Source organism: Saccopteryx leptura, chromosome X, assembly GCF_036850995.1.
Source record: "Saccopteryx leptura isolate mSacLep1 chromosome X, mSacLep1_pri_phased_curated, whole genome shotgun sequence".
NCBI classification, from domain to species: Eukaryota; Metazoa; Chordata; class Mammalia; order Chiroptera; family Emballonuridae; genus Saccopteryx; species Saccopteryx leptura.
In genome coordinates, this window is record NC_089516.1 from 82,072,109 (window position 1) to 82,079,039 (window position 6,931).

Genomic DNA, 6,931 nt, shown 5'->3' on the forward strand with positions numbered 1-6,931 from the left:
AGCATTTCTTGCAGCATTGGTTTGGTTGCAGTGAAATCCTTGAGTTTTGTTTTTTTTTGTCTGTAAAGCTTTTTATTTCTCCTTCAATTTTAAATGATAGCCTTGCTGGATAAAGTAGTCTTGGTTGTAGGTTCTTGTTCTGCATTACTTTGAATATTTCTTGCCATTCCCTTCTGGCCTCAAGTGTTTCTGTTGAGAAGTCAGAAGTCATCCTTATGGGGGCTCCTTTGTAGGTGATAGTCTTTTTTTCTCTAGCAGCTTTTAATATTTTCTCTTTATCATTTAGCTTTGGTATTTTAATTATGATGTGTCTTGGTGTTGGTTTCTTTGGGTTTCTCCTTAATGGAGTTCTCTGTGCTTCCTGAACATGTGAAATGTTTTCCTGCCTTAATTGGGGGAAGTTTTCTGCTATAGTATGTTTGAACAAAGTCTCTATTCCTTGTTCTTTCTCTTCTTCTTCAGGATCCCCTATGATGCGGATGTTATTTCTCTTCATGTTGTCACAGAACTCTCTTAGTGTTTCCTCAGACTTTTTGAGTCTCTTTTCTTTTTTCTGTTCTGCTTCCGTGCCTTTATTTATTGTGTCCTCTAACTCACTGATTTGATTCTCTGTTTCATCCATCCTGCTTTTAATTCCTTCCATTGTATTCTTTATTTCAGATATTGTATTTGTCATTTCTGACTGATTCTTTTTTATTATTTCAATGTCCTTTTTTATATTTGTTATCTCTTTATTTAGGTTTTCGTAATGGCCATCTATGGTTGTTCTAATATCTTTGAGCATCCTAACAATCGTTATTTTAAACTCTGCATCTGGTAATTTGGTTATATTTGATTCACTTAGGTCCTTTTCTAGGGATTTCTCTTGGTTTATTTGTGTTGTACTTCTCTGCCTCCGCATTTTCTCTTCACGGGAGTGGCTGTGATCACGTGCTCGGGTGCACAAGGGTTGGTGACCTTGTCCTTTGCCCCACCTCCGTGTGTGATGTTATGCTCGGTCCTGAGGGCACTGGTGAGCACCTTTGCTCAGCTGCAGGTCTCTGCCTGTTTCCGAGCTTTCGCCCTGCCCTTGCAGGAGGATCCCACTCAAGGAACAGCTGCTAGCCTTGGCTCTACTGCCAGGCAGGGCTGCATGCCCAAGCTCAGCTCTGTAGCGGAACTCCGCCTCTTCTGGGTTTTTGGCTCCACCCCCACAGGAGGAGCCGGCTACCAAGTCAGACCGCAAGCCTGGGTTGCACTGGCGGGGCAGGGCTGTGCTCCTCTGCCCTTGCTCCGGGGCTGGTCTCCACCCTTTCCGGGGTTCCCACCCTTCTCCCGGAGGCTGGATTACAGGCTGCCGGCAGCTGAGCTTGACTGCTTTTGCACGCCCCCTTCTCCCCAGCCAGGCAAGATTGAGCTCACACCTGAGCCCAGTGGTGGCCAGCCGGCTTCTGCCCCCTGCCAGCAGAACCGTGCTTTTGTCTCCCACTGCCGCCCGCTCTCCAGTGCGCCCTCAGCCGTGTGGGTGGGGGCGTTGCAGCTCGGACCCTAAGACTCACTACTGTAGACCCGAAAGCTCCCTCCTTCTATGCGACTCTGCTCTGAATGCCGCGGGGGAGCTTGTTTGGCTGCTCTCCTGCTTCCGTTTGCTGGTATTGCTGTTTCCGGGGGGAATATTTACTTCAGCTTTGGGGAGTGACTCATCCCAGGGGTTAGGGTGGCTATCTCCCAAAATGTTTCTCCCTATGCCTCCTAGATTACACTCTCTTCCTGTCACTCTGGTCCTCTCCTCTCTCTCCCCGTCCCCAGGAGCCCCAGGTGATTGTTTTTGAGAGAGATGTTCTGCGCGGTCCCTTTAAGAAGGATCCTGGGTCTGAGAAATCAGACTCTCTCACAAACAGTATCCTGACTTGTTTCCAGCTAAATACTGTCCTTACGCCTCTTCTGGGCTCTGGGGTGCAGGCTGGGGCTTTGTTCCTGGGGCTCAGGACCCTTTCCCCTCTGCTAAACTCACTTCCCGCCACGCGAGTCTCTCCCTGCTGCCGTTCGCTCTGAGGAGCTGGGCAGCCCTCTCCGCATTTCCGCTTTTCCTACCAGTCTCGGTGTGGCTTCTTCAGTGTTCCTTGGTTGAAGAGTCCTCTTAGTTTAGTCCAAAGTTGGTTTTTCCAGATGATAGTTAATAAAATTAGTTTGTAATCCACTTTGGTTCTGGGAGGTAGATTCTGATAAGTCCACCTACTCCAGCGCCATCTTGTCTCTCCAATACCACTTGGGTTTTAACAACCTATTTTAATAAGGAAAGGAGGAAGGGGAGGAAAGACAAAACAGAAAAAAAAAACAGTGGGGAGTTAAGGACTCAGCAGTATTTGTTAAATTGTACTTCAGATTTATAGTTAATTTCCTTAAGGCTTAAACCATTTTCTGTATAACATGACTAACCTGCATACTAAACCAATGTTCAAATTCAAAGTCTAATGCCACAACATTGCTAGTTATAGCTTGTCACTACAAAGGAAACATTATAAACACTGCCTTGTCCTCCTTCTAAACTACTATTCTTCATCAGCGTTGTGTGGTTGGATACACCATCAGGTCGAAAGAGCTGATCCAAAGTGAAGTGGTTACAGGGGGAGGGGGTTGGGGGAGGGAGTAAAGAGGGACAAATGTACAGTGATGGAAAATTATTTGACTTTGGGTGGTGGGCACATAACACAATCAATCAGCACTTCAAATTCTATAGAGATGTTCAGCTGAAACCTATGTACTCTTATTGATCAATGTCACACCATTAAATTTAATTTTCTAAATAAAATTTTTTAAAAAAGAGCTGATCCCCATTTTTTAAGCACTTTCTTTTTTTTTCTTTCCCTCAGGCAGGTCCCAAGGACTTTCTTCTTAAAGTTGCCAGGACTTTCGGGTTCTTCCCATCAGATTAACTATTATTCTTAACTCAGCCCATTCTTCCTTTTTGAGACAAGCGCATAGGCCTTTAGGGTGTTAAGGGTTTGGTTTGAATCACTATGTGAAAATATACACGGGGCAACACAGAATAAATATGGGGAAACTGCGAAAGTTACAGAGTTTTACAAATTTCTAGTCAGCTCTGATTCACATTCCCTTGCTCCTATGGTGATTACTGAAATCCTCCTCACTCTTGATTCTTTTTAAAAAAATATTTTATTTATTGATTTTAGAGAGAGGAGTGGGAGAGAAGGGCGGAAAGTGGGAAGCATCAACTCATAGTAGTTGCTTCTGGCAAGGCAAGCCTGAGGTTTTGAACCAGTGACTTCAGCATTCCAGGTCAGCACTCTATCCACTGTGCTACCATAGGTCAGGCCCCCTTGGTCTTTATTTTTCAGTGTGCTTTCGTTAAGCTTTACACACAACTCGGTAGGCACAAAATAAAAGGTTGTTAATTTTGTCTACATAAAAAAATCCTGAACAGCAAAAACTTCCATAAGCAAAGTTAAAAGAAAAACAACAAATGGGAACACACATTTGAAATTTTTCTACAAAGGACTAATTTTCCCATTATATAAAGGGCCTGTACAAATCAATAATCAAAGACCTCACATCATTCAATATGTGAGGTCAGTTGGCATTGGGGGAAGGTCACATGAGAAACCAGGTCCAGGGACTTTGGCCAAAACTACCCATACCCATGACTACCAAAAGAAATGGCCCAGGAGCATTTTGAAAAAACAACTGTCCAATGAAATTTCACCATGACCTATCACACCACCACCCTCCTACCAATGCTATAAATTACCCCCAGGCAGGAGAAGCTGCCTGACTTCCCTGGCCCCTGTCTTGTGGACCAGTGAACCTCGCCCGGATGCACTCTAAATAAAGCTTTTGCTTGTCCACACTTGGTGGCTACGTTCTTCTTTCTTCCTTGGCGGAAAATACCTTACATTTGGTGCCAAAACCTGGGAGGAACTTGACCCCGCAAGGGCCGTTCCTCTCCCCTTCCGAAGAAGACCAGGACCTTGACCTCCCACCCACTTTGGTACTGGTGCGGTAAGTCCCCTGCCTCTGGCCTCCTCTCAGTTCTTTCCGACTCCGAGACTCCCTGTCTGTAATTGCAGCTGCATCAGGGACCTCCTACCCTTTCTGAGTGTGTGTGTGTGCCTGTGGAGACGTCCTGGACACTCCCACTCTGCCTGACTGTCCAGTGGCCAGAGATTGAGTTGCAGACGCCAATTCTCATCTCTGATCACCACAAGCCTGAGGGCGGCCATGGGGACACAGAAACCTAAACCTGGCTTAAAATACACCCCTAGGGTGCCTTATCCATTATCTCTCAAACATAGATCCCTCCCGAAACAAGAAGAAACTGATCTTCTCCACTGTGGCCTGGCCATGGTACCTCACTGGATAACCAGACCAGGTGACCTCCTGAAGGGACTTTCAACTTTAACACCTTCAGCGATTTATAGAACTATTGCCAGAGAACTGGGAAATGGTTGGAGATCCCTTACATTCAAGACTTCTGGTATTTGCACTCCCGTCCTAATCTCTGCGCCACCTGCTCTGTAGCACAGGTCCTTTTAGCCAGAAAAACCTCAACTAAACCCTCCGCTCCGGATCTTTCCTCCTTTGGAGACCCTCTTGAGGAACTCTCTCTACCTCCTGCATGACTCCCTCTGTCCTATCAGGGTCCTCTCCCTTCGCTGGATCCTGTTTCTCATCCACTGGAAGATACCAGTCCATCTCTCTCCTCCCCCATCAGGGCTCACACCAGATCTCGCTCTGAGCCACCAGAGGGAGACAACCTCCTATGCCAGGGGTCAGGAAATTTTTTGGCTGAGAAAGCCATGAATGCCACATATTTTAAAATGTAAAATTAATAAAAAAAATAATTCCCTGAGAGCCATACAATGACCCGTGTACGTTACGCATTATCCAATAAAAATTTGGTGTTGTCTCAGAGGACAGCTGTGATTGGCTCCAGCCACCTGCAACCATGAACATGAGCGGTAGGAAATGAATGGATTGTAATACATGAGAATGTTTTATATTTTTAACATTATTTTTTTTATTAAAGATTTGTCTGCGAGCCAGATGCAGCCATCAGAAGAGCCACATCTGGCTCACAAGCCATAGGTTCCTAACCCCTGTCCTATGCCCTCTCCGCGAGGTGGCCGGAACGGAAGGAGTTGTTAGGGTTCATGTTCCTTTCTCCCTCTCTGATCTGTCTGCAATCGAAAAGCGTTTGGGCTCCTACTCTTCTAATCCTACCGCCTATACCAAGGAATTCCAATTTTGCACTCAGGCATATAACCTCACTTGGCATGATCTCTATGTTACTATGTCTTCTACCCCTACCCCCAATGAATGGGACCGAATCCGGACGGCAGCATGGACTCATGCAGATCAGGTTCACCTCACAAACGACCAAATGCCAGTTGGGTACAGACGGTCCTCAACACGGACCCCAACTGGGATTACCAGACGGGACAAACAGGTAGGAAATGATGAGACCAAATGATTGAATGTCTCATAGCTGGCATGCAGAGTGCAGCACAAAAGGTAGTTAACTATGATAAATTAAGGGAAATCACTCAAGGACCTGAGGAAAACCCAGCCCTCTTTTTGAACCACCTCACTGATGCTATGGTCCTCCATACTCATTCAGATCCTGCCTCCAATGCCGGGGCCACTGTATTAGCTACTCACTTTATTTCCCAATCGACCCTGGACATTCGGAAGAAACTTAAAAAGGTGGAAGAGAGCCCCCAAACCCCTACCCGAGACCTGATGAATATGGCATTTAAAGTTTTTAATGGTCAGGAGGAAAAGGCCAAGGCTGCTCTCCAGGCCCTCATGCAGCAGAAGATAACACTCCAAACCCAGGCTCTTGTGGCAGCTCTGAGGCCGGCAGAGCAACAGGGGCAAGGCATAGGAGGTGCCTGACCCAAGTCCAGGTCACAAAGCGGAACCCCACAGGAGCTTGCTTTAAATGCGGCAAAGAGGGTCACTGGGCCCAGCAGTGCCCCTGCCTGAGGCCATCCACTAAGCCCTGCCCTGACTGCAAGCAGCCCGGTCACTGATGGAGCGATTTCCCCCTTCAGGTAACAGGCTTTTCCTTGGCGTCTCCACGCAGAGGACAAGCCACTCAAATGTGAGGCCAAGCCAGCCTGGTGGGCCCATTGCTCAAACTTCTTGGTCTCACGGACGACTGACGTGGCCCGAACTTGAAGACCCCCATCACGCTCGCCAAGCCCAGGGTAATACTGCAGGTAGCAGGTAAGTCCATCTCATTTCTTGTGGACACGGGGGCTACCTTCTCTGTTTTGCCATCACACTCTGGACCTCTAGTTCCCTCATGGGTCTCAGTTATGGGAGTGGATGGGACCCCTTCTTTTCCCCTTCGCACACCACTCCTGACATGCAGTTTGGATGGAATCCCCTTTTCGCATTCCTTCTTAGTTGTGCCCTCATGCCCTATACCCCTCCTGGGTCAGGACATTCTACAAAGTCTCAGAGCCACTATCCAGCTGACAACATCTTCCCACTTATTTCTACCACTCCTGACTGAAGGCTCTCCCACTACCACAGATCACCCTAACCTGATCGCACCCCCTATTCCACCAGATATTGTCAACCCCAAAATTTGGGACACCTTGACCCCAGTAGTAGCTACCCACCACCCACCTGTACACATCCACTTGAAGGATCCCTCCTGATTCCCATCTGGACCTCAGTTCCCTATTTCAGCAAGTCACCGCCAGGGCCTTAAACCAATATTACCCACCTCTTGAACCAAGACTTACTCATCCCCACAGACTCTCCCTGCAATACTCCCATCCTTCCTGTTTGAAAACCTTCAGGGGTTTATCACCTTGTACAAGACTTACGCCTAATCAGTGAGGCAGTAGTTCTCCTCCATCCAGTAGTCCCTAATCTCTACAAATTATTGTCACACATTCCCTCAGATACCACTCGCTTC